The sequence below is a fragment of the Panthera tigris genome, chromosome D3, assembly GCF_018350195.1.
Source record: "Panthera tigris isolate Pti1 chromosome D3, P.tigris_Pti1_mat1.1, whole genome shotgun sequence".
Taxonomy (NCBI): domain Eukaryota; kingdom Metazoa; phylum Chordata; class Mammalia; order Carnivora; family Felidae; genus Panthera; species Panthera tigris.
In genome coordinates, this window is record NC_056671.1 from 84,777,911 (window position 1) to 84,794,380 (window position 16,470).

Sequence of the window (16,470 nt, forward strand, 5' to 3'; positions counted from 1 at the left end):
AACATACGCCTCACCTTACATACTTACCTTTCTGTATATGTGTGAGTGGTGAGAACACTAAAGATCTACTCTCTTAGCAAATTGTGAGAATACAGTACAGTATTGTTAATTATAGTCACCATGGAATACATTAGATCCCCAGAACTTAGTCATCCTGCATAACCAAAACCTGATACCCTTTGACCAACATCTCTCCGTTTCCTCTCTCCTCCAGCCCCTGACAACCACTATTCTATTTTTTAGATTCCATATAAATGGGATCACACAGTATTTGCCCCAGGTTCATTCCCAGGCATCTTCGAAAACCAAAATCCTTTGGTAGTCCCATAGTATAATAGCATTCTGCATTTTAAGAGGCAAATTATAATTGACAATTAAGACGTATCGCTTACCTGTTCTTTATCACATGTATGCTCTCTTTATGTTTGGCTTCCCATACGAAATTTCAAAATCCTTTATTTTGAAGATGATCTATTTACACCTTTATGTATATTCAGTATACACAAAATAGATATGCCAGAGATTTTTTTGTAGTTCATTATATTGTAATTTAATAACTCATAAAATCTTCTCTTTAGAGTTTGGCATATGAACCCTGCCTGCAGTCATGGACTTCAAAATAATAAACAGTGTCTGTCTTAGTTTAGTGTAAGCTCCGTGATAATTAGTCCCCAAGACCAGCTCATTTCTTGCCCACCAGTAATTGTCAGGGAATGTCCATTGTGTGGCCCACGTTCATGCAGTCATTTCTGGACCCAGGATAAGAAAAGTTCTGCCATGTTTAATTTTTAAGTTTTCCCGAGGGATTATCTCTCCTCCAGCCTGCTGGAATGGGCACAGAGCATGGGAGGATCGGATAGACCAGGATTGGAAATGTTGCAAAGTCATTTTCACTCACTGGCTAGAGCTCAATCATACGGTCACAGGTAACTAGTGGGCAAGGCTGGGAACAGAGCCTGGTTATACAGAGAGATGAGCTATTTGACACCCATGTGTCCTGTTTGCATCCATGACCCTGTTTTATTCTCCTAATAACCCCACGATATAAGTACGACTGATACCCCCATACTGCATATGAGAAAACAGACACAGTCAAACAGGTTAATCAAATTGTTTTACAGTAAGTGGTAGAGCCTAGAGTCCAAATTTCCAAGTTTTATCCTTTTTTATGTTGTAACAGTTGGCTGTCTGAGGCCAAACAAACTTTGGTCATTTGCACTCTCAAGGTTCTCTTGAACATTCAGAGCACTTCGCTTAAGCCAACGTCCAGCTGCCAGTGTCTCCTCCTGCAGAAGTGCGTGTCAGTGACCCCCTGTGCTTGGTGCCTTAGTGGGCGCCCATATTGCCTTCTTCTGCCTTTCTGTATCCCTCCCACCCTTACCTATTGGTGTTCCCAAAACTTCCCACAAAAACTACTTTTCTTCAAACCTCTATTTTAGGGTCTGCTTCTGGGAGAACGCCAACTAGGACAGTCAATCGCAAAAACAGAAGTCTGAGGGGAAGAAAAGAGTTGCCGTACAATTCATAGAATATCGTAGCATTACACAGACAGACATATACAACTATAGATAGTTGTGTAGGGATATATACACGTGTGATAAATCATTTCTAAAAGGAAAAGAATGATAAACACAATTCAGGAGAGTGGTGTCCTATGGGAAAGTATCCCTGTGAGAGCACGTGGGCTTCTTCGTCATCTCCAACAGCCTGGCTCTTTTGTAAACAAAATATATTGAGTTTATCCTTTATGATAGTTCATAGCTTGCAAGTGGATTAGCGCACATTTATTCATGTGAATGGAAAAATACATGATTTTAAAACAAATATATTAAGAAAAGGACATTAAAAATATCCCAAAAGAAATAAATAAAGTAGGTACCATCTTAAGTCCTTAAATTCCAGTGGGGGGTTTAGGGACTTCTGAGCTGTATCTTCAGTTTATGTTTTTAAGTGGACATTGTGCAAGGAGACAGTCACCACAATGGGCTCAACCAGAATTGCTCACCTGACAGGGTTTAGAAAAAAATGCAAAAAGGCAGAGCTCCCAGTTACGTTTGAACTTCAGGTAAGCAACAAATAATATTTTAGCATAATTATGTTCCTAGTATCAGTATGTGCCTCTCCCTTTAGTCTGGTGATGTCCATTTTATTTCTCTTAGCCCAGTGGGATATACAGTTTTCTGTTATTTAATGAATGTATTCAAATATTACATGGGATATACTTACACTAAAACATGTGTTGATTATCTGAAATTCAAATCCAGCTGGGCATTCTGTCCTGTTTTGACTTTTCCCCACTCATGAGCCTGCAGTTCATCTGATTCTGAACACACTTGTTATGAGTGAGAAATCGGTTAGACATTTACTTCCTGTTAGGTCTCCTATGTCTGAACAAATGAGAGTCAATTAGGATATATGTATAAATTAATAAAAATTATACTTTACATTAGATTTTAGAGTAACTTGATCCTTGGTGCTGTGTCCTTCGGTCATATGTTTTTCATTTTACAAAGCTTTTTTTTTGGTCTCTTCAACTATGATAACTGTACTAAGCCTGAGAAAATGAACTTTAAATTCAGTTTCTTCACACATATAAACGCATAGCAGTTACCATCTACTTCCTGGAGAATGTGGAACATGTGATCAACAGAACATTCCCCGAGAGGAAACGATCAAAATATGAAGGAGATTTGACTTGAAAAGTATATACAATATTACTTACCACATTGCAATTCCGTGTCATTTAGGAAAAGTACAGTATTAAGTATTTAGTTTCCAGTTCCTCCTTGACAAGGGTAGTGAAAATAAACATTAGAAGTTGACACACACAAAAATTTTAATTCTAGTGTGCTAATCCCATTCCTATAACAACTAGATGTTTTCCAATTTTTAATGGGAAATCAATTTAATAATTATTTTAGGCATTTACAGACTTCTTCATGTGGTAGATATGTAATACATGTAAGAATTGACTGGCTATACTGACTAGGATTATTGTACTCCAAAATGCACAAAGAGGGTATTAATCACCTAGATATATCATGAAAAATTAATAACATACACAGAGATTGGGGGGTTGATTTAAACAGAATCCCCAGAGGATGGAAGTTGTACCATTATATAAACATACGAGCATGATCATCAGCAAAGAGACATGAAAACATGTTCCCATCGTGTCATCAGGAAAATGCGAATTAAAACATACCACTACACACCGATAAAAATGGCCAAAATCTAGAATACTGACAACACCTCATCATGGTGAGGATGAGAAGCCATAGGAACTCTCATTTACTGCCACTGGAGTTGAAAAATAGTGCAGCCACCTTGGAAGGCAGTTTGACAGTTTGGTACAAAATCAGATTTACTCTTTCCATACCATCCAGCAATCACACTTCGTGCCGTTTACCCAGAAGAGGTGAAAACTTGTGCACACACAAAATCCTGCACGTGAAGCTTTACAACAGCTTTGTTCATAGTTGCCAAAACTTGGAAGCTACCAAAGTATCCCTTAGTGGGTGAAAGGATAAGTAAACTGTGGCACATTCGGACAATGGAATACTAGTCCAGGCCAGAAATGAGCTATGAGACCATGAAAAAACCCTTACGTGCATATTATGAGTGAAAGAAACCAATATGAAAAGGCTACCTATTGTATGATTCCAACTGGATGGCATTTGGGAGAGTCAAAATTATGGAGACAGTAAATGATCAGCCATTGGGTTAGGGGTTGGATTGGGGGCATGTATAGATGGGGCGCAGAAAATTTTTAGGGCAGTGAAACGTCTCTATATGATTCTATAGACAGATACATGTCATACGTTGGTTCGAACCCATATTCTGTGCATCACAAAATAGAAGACACAGAATAGACATTTTCAGCTCAGTACTGAAGGCGTTTGCTCCTTCCAGGATGCCACTAAAGGCATTTTAAAATTGTAATTATATTTTAAAAATGTAAAAACAAAGCAAAGCAAAGCAAACAAAAAACCAACTTAATGTAACATAGTAATACCCAGTGATCTCACAATAAAGGCACAAGAAGTAGAATGCTTGTGAGCAATAGATTAATAAACAGACAGGTAGGTCTCATTTTTGACTGTAAAAATATCAATAACAATAGATGGTTTGTGGCATCTAAAATGCCTTATTATCAGACAACTAGTAAATAATCTCCATAATAATATTTCTATGTAAGGTTGTTGGCTTCACATCTGATGATACAATAACATGACAGAGGATAAAGATATGTTCAGAGTGAAAATATTTTGAGTGTTCTATAGAGGTCGAAAGAAGAATTATTAAAGTTGAACTTTACTAAGTCGACAAGTCAAAACATGTTAAATTTCCTTATCCACATTACTAAAATTTCTGGAACTTCTCTCATTTCAAAAACCTTTTCACTTTGTGAAGACCAAATGAAATTAGAAATGATACCATGGTTTGAAAATCTTAATGAATTATATTTCAATAAAGCTGTCCAGTGAAAGGTTTCAGAACACGGGGATATTAAGAGTGGATTTATAATGTAAGACCTGGGCTAGGAAGGCCCAGAAGACACATCTTTCACCACAGCTGTGAGAAATAAATTCATGAGGGGAGCTCTAGCACTTTTGAAGAACTGTGTGGTCTTTTCCACGTCACCAGTTGCAAGAGCCCTGCACATGGAAATGGGCTTTCAAACAAATGGGGATAATGGGACCCCAGGGTAGTAGGAGCCAAGTGAAGGACTTAATTACCAAAGGCAGAGTGAGTGTGGTTACTCTAATGGCACAGAGTTTAAATCCAATTGGTCAAACTAGAACTGAAACCCTCTGCTCTGTATAAACAGAAAATCTGCAGGTCTGATGAACTGAAGTCTGAATTGAGTGACTAAAAAAGAGGGCCATGCCCCTTAACCTAGTCCCAAGTCACACATTTACTGTAAATCATCTTCTCTACCCTTCCCTAAAGGGTACTGTCAGCCATTTACCAGGTGACAGTTTTGCAGAAGAAAAAATAATCAGATATTGATGATTTATGGACATAATTTATGGACATTATGACAGTACTTCCTGTGATCCACCAGTCAGAGAAGGAAATTACGGAGGTCAGATAATTAGTAGACTTTTGGCTTGAGTTTATCTCATAGTGAGCTCACCCTGATTATTTTCCTGGTTCTAGAATGGGTACTTAGAATACATGTATAGCAACTCGCAGAACTTCCATATAGTACCTGATTACAGAGTGAGGGCTAAAAGAGAGAGAGCCAGATGGAAGCCACTGGAACGGACTCTACCTTTAAAAATCACAAACCAAAGGCAACACCACATCCCTGAAGAAACTGCAGGAATTAGTGCCATCATCAAGGACTCAAAAAAGATACAAGGGTGGTGATTTTGTCCAACTCTCCCATTTTGCCTGTGTGGAAAATAGATGAGTATTAAAGACAGAAAGGTGATAATTGACAATTTAATCAGGCCTTGATCTAACTGCAGCTGTTGTTCTAGATGTGCTCTATTTGCTGCAGCAAATTTAACACGTCACCCCCCCCCCCCCCAGACACACACACTCCTTGTGTCTGATGTATAGTTGTGGATCTGGTGAGTACTTTTTCCCTCTCTACCAGGCAAACTGTGGCTTGCTGACCAAATTCAGCCCGGAACCTGTTTTTGAAGAGGGCTTGAGTTAAGAAAGATTTTTACATTTTAAAAGAGTTTAAAGAAAATAAAAGAATATGTAACAGAGTCCATATGTGGTCTTCAAAGTCTAAATTATTTATTATCTGGCCATTTACAGAAAAATGTTTGCTGACCCCTTGTGGGGCTTTAAAGAACATGTTTCTATTTCTGCCTTGTGAGGGCTTTCTTAGCAGTTTTTGCTGAAACCTGGAACCTGGGCTGAAAGCAGGTAATTTATGACTGAATAGAACTTTGGAGAGTTTGCCTTCTGGAAGTATTGTTTTCATTTCAAGGGGGGCTGAGGCCTGAGATTTGGAGACATCCCTGGGCTGCTAGATACAATGGTGTTGTTATCTTTCCCCTGGGGAAATGTATTTACATTCAAAGGGTTATAGTAAGAACTCAGAACACTCAGGAAGGAGCAAATTTTTCTCCCTTCTTTCAGGAGGGAAGGTGGACATCACCTAGAGGTGTATATAAATAAGCACCTCAATTTTGCAAGATTTCTCACCTGCACCACTGTTATGGACTGAATGTTTGTGTTCCCCTGCAAATTCATATGTTCAAATCCTTCCCCCAGTGTGATGGTGTTAGCATGTGGGACCTTTGGGGTGATTAAGTTAGGAAGGTGGAGCCATCATTGATAGGATTAGTGCCTTTCTAATGGACACCCCCACAGAGCTCTTTTGCCCCTTATAAACAAGAGGACCCAGCAGGAAGGTTCCCGGTCTTTGGCTATGAACCAGGAAGTAGTGGGGGCTGTAAAGGCTCCGCCTTCCTAAGACAGATGCTTGTGTTTAGCACTGTAGGTAGGGGCTTCAGAAGGATACTCATACCACCAAGGTCAGAGCCCACAAGAACTGCCATAGGCTTCTGTCAGCTTCTTCTTGCTCTCTACCACCTTACTTCCGTCTCACTGCCCAGCCAGCTCTGTGGACCACACACTCAAGCACCACATCCGAAGACCACAGCCTTACAGAGAACTTTCAACCCGCTCCTATCACTGTGCACGTTCAAATTCCTGCAGTGAATCTCTTTGTGAGTGTGTGTGTGTGTGTGTGTGTGTGTGTGTGTGTTACAAATCACCTAGTGGTTCTACTTCAGAGATACTCTATACTTATTGATTAAGCTGTCTCTGCACAGTTGACATTTTACAGTTTTCCAGTTTTGTGCAAATATGTAATGGAAATGTTGCCTTGTGATACTCTCATAGGAAAGGTATGATGTGTGAATTTACGTGTATGCGTGTACAGTCATTCCCAAGGAACTGACAGTGAAGACAGGAGCCTTTATTGAATGGTTTTGGAGGAGCACTGTGATTTGGCTATTTATAACCATTATGGTTTTTTGAAAATTCTGTCTCACCTATCTATGCAATGACGGATTCAACAATGAACAATGGTTCATTCAAATTCTTACTGAACATTCAGCCCAGGCCACACAATATCAACTCTTAAAAATATTATTAGCTTTGGAGTAAATAAATACATTGGTTTAATTCATTAATAGTGCAATGCTGTACATTAAATACCAACTATGTTTATATAATGTCCTGTGTAGCAAGATGGTGGGAGGAAGGAATTAATATCCCTTGGAAGGGTCAGTGAAAGCTTCAAAGAGGTGGTGATTTATAAATTAGACTGGATTTTTTTCTTTTGTTAAGATTAGCAATACTCTGATATAATAAGTGACAGTAGCCAGACATATTTACATGCTTTCCTGGAAAAAATTATCATCAAATGTCTGCTTATATATTTATTAATTTTCCAAGTTGATTGAAAGGGATGAAACTTTGTGTCTATACTCCTGGCTTTTGAATATGATTTATTCATTTATTTTTAATAGCAAGAGACTTTTTAGAGTTTCCAGGAACCCATTTGTTCAAGCCTCTCACGTGCCTCTTTGAGTTGATATCAAGGTTTTTATTTTACATAAAGCATATGGCATCTAAGTTGTTTGAGATACATCATACTTGATATTAAAAACACCTCGGTGTTTATTCAGGATTACCACAATGAAACAAAAATTTACAATAATGCTTACTCTATTCCCCCCCCCATTTATTTTGAAATTTTTGAAACCTACATGCAAGTTGCAAGAATAATACTTGTTGATTTTAGGTGAAGGACACATGGTACCTTCCTGTCCTGTACTACTGAGAACTACCCATTGTAAATATGTAGCTAATTTTACTTTACCTGTTTGTTTCCCTAAGTATATACACAAAGAAGTATTTGTGGGTGTTTGTTTAACTAGAACTATAAAATTGACTAAAAGCAGAATCTTTAGGGTCCAAACCATGGTGCTGTCCCTTCTTCCGTTGTAACAGCCATCACTGCACAAACACTGCGAATTTTAGTTCCTCTCTGGTTGTTATTATTGTGGACAGTGTGAAGTTATATAGTCCAACATCTTCAGGAAGAAACTGAGATCACAAAAGTCTCATTACCGGGAAATGAACTATACCTGATGACCACAAAGAGGTGGGACAGAAATGGCCTTCGGCAGAGATGGGCTTTGGTGTCCCTGAGCTACGCCTTACATCGTTAAATGGGTATCTCCATACACATTGTATATTTGCCAGCAGTAACTGCTCACATAAGAAGCTTGTTTTATAGAAGGTGGCACAGAAGGAAGAGGCAAGATTGTGAATACTTTTGAGTTTTAAATTTCATTTTCTCCACAAATGGCTCACGGGGATGAATGAAGCCAGAAAGCGTGGTACTCTGACGTTCAGGCCTTACGAGTGCCCAGTCTTCACCCTCATCTCCAACAGCAGAGGCTAATTTCAGGCCACACTGTTCCTCTCTAGAGGAAGAATGGTAGAGAAAGAGGGAGATAAAGGATCCCAGCTGGACATAACCTGCTTTCTTGTTCATAAGAAAAACAAAACAAAACAAACAAACAAAAAACACTTTCCCGAAGCTGCTACTGTTGTGCCAGCAAGTTTACTCACCATTGGCCGAGGCTGCGGGGTCACGGAAGGGAACTGAAGCATGTGATGCTCTTGGGTCATACGTGACCTCTGAACGCTTGCAAGGAAATCACAGAAAACCCAGCTTCTTCCAAGGCACTGACACTTTTACCTTTCCTAACAATCATTTAAACCACTGGGTCACAACTGGGAGTCAACAGCAAAATCAGCTGGGGAAGGTTTTGTTTTCTCTTTGTTTTGGCTTCAAGCAGAAGGTCATCCGAAACCAACCCAACGGATCTTCTAGGGCTTCTCTGTATTTTCATAAATCATCTGAGGCAATGGATGCCTATGTAATTCCGATAATCACTGCTGGTTCGGAATCCATAACTTAAAGTGTAGTAATTATTGCCACAAGGCTAACAGTTTTACACTGACTTTTGCAAAAGAGCTAATTATTTTTCAATAGTATTTGAGGGTTAGAGAATATTTGTTCCCTAAAAGTTTTCATAGTTCTTCATCTCTAATCCATTCTTACTGTCACTGTATAGATTTTAAGATTTTTGATACCAAGCTAAATATTATAAAAATCTTCTGTATTAAAACATAAAATATTTCCAAAGTTTATGACCCTTTTATGTTAATTACTTATCTTTTATATTGCTCAATCAGTAAACATTTAGATATTTTTGGAACATGCATTTAAAATCTTCAATTAAAATAAGTCTTTCTGCTGTTTTTTTAATCAGAACCCTTCAACACTAACATACTAGTAATAAATACATTATATAAATACATATTCAATTACTCATTTATTTATTCATTTATTAGACAAATATTTATTGAATGCATACTTCATGCTAAGCATGTTTCAGGAACTGAGAATGTAGTGTTGGACAAAAAAAAAAAAAAAAAAAGATAATGTCTCTGACCATTCAGGGCTTATATTAGTGTGTATTTAAGGTGGGAAGCAGGCAGTAAACAAACACTATGTAAGGTTACAGAGAAGTACTTGTAAAAAATAAAGCAGCAAAGGGGTTAGGGAGAGCTGGAGTCCAGGAGGTCTAATTCCTGTAGAATGGTTTAAGGCGTTAATGATAAGATGGCCTCCAGTATGGAGGGAGCGACTCACGTGGATATCCAGGAGACCGCCATTCTAGTCAGAGGAAATGGCTGGTGCAAAGCCTCGAACTTAGTGTGCTCCAGGAAGGGCAAGAGGGCAGGAGGATGTAATGGAATGAGCAGGAGGACTGGGGAAGTGGTAGGAGATATAAATGTGGTAACGAGTCAGGGGCAGGGATGTTGTAAGAAGCAACTACAAGTTGTATCAGTTTGGTAGGTTGCTGTAACACAGCACAACAAACTATGTGGTTTAAACAATGGAAAGTTGTCTCACATTTCTGGGGTCAGACGTCTAAGGTCAAGGTGTCTTGTGTCTTCCAGGGTTGGTTCCTTCAGAGGCTCGGACCGAGAATGTGCCGCAGACCTTTCTCCTGGCTTCCTGTGGCTTGCTGGCAATCTTCGGCAGCAACTCTGCCTTCAACCTCACACGGTATTCTCCCTGTATGTGTGTCTGTCTCCAAGTTTCCCCTTTTTATTAGGACACCAGTCATTTGGGATTGGGATCCACTGTCCTCCAGTGTGACCTCATTTTAACTAATTACATCTAACGACCGTATTTCCAAAGGAAGTCACGTTGTGAGGTGATAGGGGTCAGGACTTCAACATATGAATTTGGAGCGACACATCTGAATCAATAACACAGTGCATGGTGAGGGAGGACCTTGTCTGTTAGACTAAGGCAGCAAGGCACTGGGATGTTTTGAGCAGAAAAATGCCATGATCTGCCTTCCATCATAAAAGGGACCCCCTTAGCTGTTCTCCAGGTAGTAGATTGCAGTCAGGCAATGGTGCAGGGCAGTGAAGTCTGGAACAGGGTGTGGTGGCCTAAACCAAACTGCTAACCTGTAAAGTGCTGTGAAGTCTGGCTTCCACGTATATCTTAAAGACATAACTAACAAACATTTCTCACAGGTTAGATAAGAGGTATTGAAGGACAGAAGTCTCAGATCAATCCAGGGCATTTGGCCCAAGTAGTTAAAATGATGATGTTACCATTTACTGAGATCAGAAAGACTGAGCATAGGCTGGTATTCGGTGAACAGCCAGTGCCTTGGATATGTTGTTTGAGTTGCTTACTAAACACCCAAGTAGAGACGTTGAGTCAGATATAAAGTCTGGAGTTCAAGCTGGAGGTCCCAATTTGTGAGAGGTCCACGCCGAGATTTTTAAAATCAAGAAACTGACTGAGGAATGATGTTGAGCACCTGTTAATAGGTTTATTGTCCATTTGGGTTTTCTCTTTTTGTAAGGTTCCTATTCAGGTCACGTCCTCATTGTTCAGACTGGGTTGTCTTTTCCTTACTGAGTTGAAAGTGTTCCTTATATATTCTGGACACAAGTCCTTTGGTAGATGTAAGTATTGTGAATCTCTATCTCTTTTCCCTCTCTTAATGACATCTTTTCATAAACAGGAATTCTTAATTGAACAAAATCCAATTGATTTTTTTTATGGTTATCTGTGTTGTGTCCTCTTACGCATTTGTTCTCTACCAAAGGTCATGAATATTTTCTATAAGAAACATTAGTTTTATTTTTCTATATTTAGGTTCATGATCCATCTTGAAATAATTTTTGTGTACAGCGTTTAGTATGGCTCCAGGCAGGCTCTCTTAGCAAACATGCACGCTCCTGTCCAGCTTTCCACGGTCTCTTTCTTGTAAGAACCTTCCTGAAGATCACAGGGAGTAGCAGCATGCCCTCTTACCCTGAGATTCTTCTCCCAAGTCCCATATGATCACACTGCTCAGAAGGGATGGTGAACGAGTCAGCCTCCCTCCTCCTATCCCATTTGGACTCCACTAACAGAATGAGTAATAAAAGTTATTTCTTAAACAATTATCAAATAATTCTGCAGAGATCTCAATCTTAGTTGATCTCCAAAGACCCTTTTGAACTATACATCATATCATAAATATATAAAAAAAATTAAAGTATCAATGACTTTTCTCCACAATGTATCTGAGGCATATCTAATAATTTTATAAATAACTGTGGTTCTATCTGGAAAAATAAATTCTTCTAATACCTTCCTAGAGGTTGGCTGGCCCCTGTGAAAATCATTGTTATGATTCACACACGAGCAATTCAGAATTTGAGATTATATTGTTAACAGCTCACAATAGATTGTACCAAGTGTGGTAATTTGGACGTGAGAGGTTTATATATTAATCTTGGAAGCTAAGATACCTAGTCTTTCACAAAAACTGTGAATTAACCTATGTCCAAATAGAAGGTGAATCTTTTTACTCCTTCCAAAATAATCCCTTGTAAAAAAGAGTCACCTTCTACCTAACAAAAAAATCTTTCAGATTCAGTCTTGACTGGGTTATGGTTTGGAATAGGATTTCCAGGGATTAGCATCAAACATGTTGAGAGACTGGGTAGATCACCCACCTCTGATGGAAGAAAACCAGTTACATAAATCCACAAGTGAACACAGCAAGGGTAGTGACGGAGTCATGTGAACAAACCGAATGCGCAGAATATCCTCAGTTACTATGTATGCTTCATTTTCACTGGACTACTTCATCCACCCAACTAAAATGTATTAAATTTAATATATTACAATCGGCCAATTTTTATTAAAAAAATGTTTTTTAAATTGGAAACAGAAGGCACTATTGTCAAATGGACATAGAGGGTGGTTTTAGTGCTTACATCTATGGCCTCGCAGAATGTCCGTCTCGGAAGGAAAGTCGTGTGTAAATATTTTCAGTGTGGGTGCTCTGAACCTCCCGACAGCCCGTTCTGTCTCTGGAGAGTTCTTCTGTTGAGACCTCTTTGTATTGCGTTCCGCACCCGTTACCTGCACCTACAGTACGGGTGCAGTTGCGGACATGCTGAGCAAATCCAACGCCTTCATCTGTAGGAAGAAGGCCGCTGTGTTCTACTCTGCCTGGTCTCTTACCCCGAGTCCCAGAGAGCCCACAGACCTAACAAGGATTTCGGGTTGAACAACAGATCGTAGGAGAAGGAAAACCAAGACAAACAGGAAAGTAAAACCTTGGAATTGAGACTGTACGTGATGACTGAGGTCACAGCAGTTCTTTACTACTGTATCTGCGGTACACAGAAGACATTTAATAAACATTTGTTAAAAGAATAAATTGCAAGAAAACAACTGCCACTTTTTTACTAGTTGTTGAAAATGCCTTTTCAGTTTAATTTTTTTTTTTTAATGTTTTTATTTATTTTTGAGACAGAGAGAGACAGAGCATGAGCATGGGAGGGGCAGAGAGAGAGGGAGACACAGAATCCGAAGCAGGCTCCAGGCTCAAAGCTGTCAGCACAGAGCCCGACACGGGGCTTGAACTCACAAACCGTGAGATCATGAGCTGAGCTGAAGTCAGACGCTTAACCGACTGAGCCACCCAGGCGCCCCATCCCTTTTCAGTTTACAGGGGATGGGCTCAGAGGAAAGTTAGGCGCTGAGAAGTACTCAGGAAGGCTTTCAGGAGAATCAAATCATCTATATTCAGTATCCATTAGTGTTCTAAATCTGGGTCCAAATAACATTTACATCTGTCTAAACTATTTACACGGGCTGATAATCCTACTGAATACTTGTATCCCTCCTCTTACGCTTATTTCACTGAAAGCACAAAACCCAAAGGATTTTCAGAGATGTTTGTCAACCTAAATTAGTTAATTTCAATGTTAAAGAAACTTCTTTACATGTCTACCCACTGAAATTTGCTTGAATTGCAAAAAGTAGCTGAGCAAATTTAAGCATATTGGTATTTCATATTCCCAAAGTCTTGGCTTTTCTCTGTGGTAAGCAATACTAAATTCTAAAAGAAGTGAGAAGAGAAATCAGTTTGATACAAAAATGGTATAATTTCTGAGCTGTTTTCATGTGCCAGGCATGTTCTTAACATGCCTCATGTGTAACTCACCCGATCTCCTAATCCAGTGAGATGGGCGAAATCTTCTGGAATTAGCACAGGAGCAGGGAGTTAGGTAAGCGTCTTACCAACTATGCACAGAGGGTGACAGAGCGACTGGAGAGGTTGATTCTAACCAGCTAGTTTGTGTGATTCCCAAGTTGGGTGGGGCCATTTTTTTGGCTGTTACTCCCGTGCCAGAGCAATTCTTATTAAAAAATGTGCCCACAGTATAAAATATGAAAAATAAATTACTAAAAAAAACCAGTATTTGTATATATATTTTTAATAATATACTCTCCCCATTTGATGCTATTTTTTTTGAAGTTTATTTGTTTATTTTGAGACAGAGACAGAGGGAGTAGGGGAGGGGCAGAGAGAATCCCAGGCGGGCTCTGCGCTGAAGGCACAGGGCTTGAACTCACCCAACTGTGAGATCATGACCTGCACAGAAACCAGAGTCGGACTCTTAACTGACTGAGCCGCCCAGGCACCCTCTCCTGCCATGCTATTTTTAAAAAGAACATTTTGAGGCTTTAGATTCAATTTTACTGACAATGAAAAGGAGGGGAGCCTGTGTTATGTCCGAGATCACAATGTAGCTGCCAATCGTGGACTCGGTTCCAATCACTTCAACTCTAAACTCTGAAATTAATATTTAAAAATAATCAAGCTTTAAATACAAAATATATCCAACCAATCTTGGGTTCTTCATCTATAAAGGGATAACAATCTGATCTCAGGTGTGTTTACTCATTATATGTTTCTATAACGATGAAAAACTTACAACTTAATAAAAGAAAAAACACTTTGTGGAAGATCGGTCTTTGCTATCCTCTTCGCTTGCACAAGGAACTGTTTGTATTCAAAACGAAATAAAAATAGTAAAAATAATAAACGTGTTTTCAATTAATTTATTTTAGAAAAAAACAGGTTTACAATTGGTGCCATAAGGCAAGATATCATGAATTCAACAAGTTAGTAATACAGACTTTCAAAAACCTTTATAGATTTAGTCCAAAGTAGAAAATTATTTTTTGCCCACTCTTGGACTCAGACACATTCAGAAAAAATATATATTTATAAAAATAAAATGGCAAACATAATCCCACCATTAATTGATAGTCTTAACATTCCACACTGGTTTATTTGAACAACGTGTGCATAATAAAAAGAGCTTAGTTTTTTTTTCCTGTTCTATCTCCTAGCATATGAAGCAATGATCGAAATATGTAAATTACTTTTTAGAAAACCAAAACCAAACAAGCCCCTGAAGCAAAACACCAGAAACATCAACAACAAAAATCCACTAAAATAATAATAATAATAATAATAATAATAATAATAATACAGCTGTTTACTCACATAGATCCTTCCTTCAGCCTCCAGATATTTGGCTCTTAATGCTGTTTCTAAGTCAGATACCAGGAGACCACTAGGTTCGAGGAAGAAAATAAAAATTCAGGCCTAATACACCTCAAACAAGTTTCAGATAATAGTAGCTAGAGAAATATTACTGTGTATGATGAAACAAAACAAAAAGGATTGCAAGCTGTAAGGGGGTGCACGGCTTGATAAAAACATGTACTTTCTCCGCTAAAAAAATTGAGCAACAGATCCCACAACAACAAGCATCTAGAATTTTGAGTTTTAGGATTAAAAAATAGAATTTTATTGCAACTGAAAGAAAACGTGAAACTCCAACTTAATATGCAATCATGGTAAGATTCACCAATGAATTAGGACATGTATGTCCTAATACTAAATTCATTAAGATATTAACTATATTTTGCAGTAATTTCTCCTGAAATGAAAGTAGCATTCCAAGTACTGATAACCACATTAAGTGAGACCATATTAAAAGCATACTAGTGAACAAAATTTTTAATTTTTTTTGTAAGAACTTTGATAATATCCTAAAGTCAACAAATAAAAAGCAAAATCTTAATACAAACAGAAAAGAAAATTATTTACTTATAAACTATCTAACCATTTTGTTTTCCTAACAGTCACACTTTGAAAAAACACAAATAGAATGTGGGCCAATGAGAGAGAGCTGTGAAAAAGGAAACAGAGAACTAAGGCATTAATTTACAGATAAAAAAAAAATCCCAATACAAAGACTGCCAAACTTTTTGTATGTTGATATATATTGAGCTTTTAATCTATTTTTCCCCCTACTGAGGTCTTTCATTTATAAGTGATGCCTGACAAAGGCTAAGAAATGTGCAGATGACTGATAAGAAAATGGAGTCATTTCTTATCATTTCCTACTGTCACTGGTGGAGGCTAAGCTTTACCTTCCTTACTAGACTAGACTCGAGTGAGGCACTGTACCCACCTAAGCTTTTTTTCACTGCTGCGAAGCAAGCTTGACCACTGGGAACATTAAGATTGTTCCTCCAAAAGAATCCCTCACTACTCTTTGGAGAGGAACCTATTTGTTTAATTAATAGCATTCATCTCCAGTTTCCACTTGAGAACATTTCTTTCCAGTATTTCCTGAAATTTCCTATGTGCTTCACTATTAAAAATAATAGAGTGCCAAACAGTAAAAATAAGCATTTCATCACTATATGTAAAAGAGCATATGGATACAATAAAACAATTGTTAGCAACTTCTTAGGACTTAGATACTCGAGTTTTGTTTCAGTCGTGAGCAGCTTAGTATCAGAAATCGTCAACAGCTGCCTTGGGGACCAAAGCCCTAAACAACTTCAATGTCAGGACCATGAGTTGCATATTTTTAAAATGATTACACATTTTTCAGTGTTTAAGAAAAACCATTCTATTGTTTAACTCAATTGCTCAATGAATAGTCACCCAATGGTCATCTCATAAAAATCTAAAGTTAGCTAAAATGAAGGGCTCAAAAATAATCTACAATAAA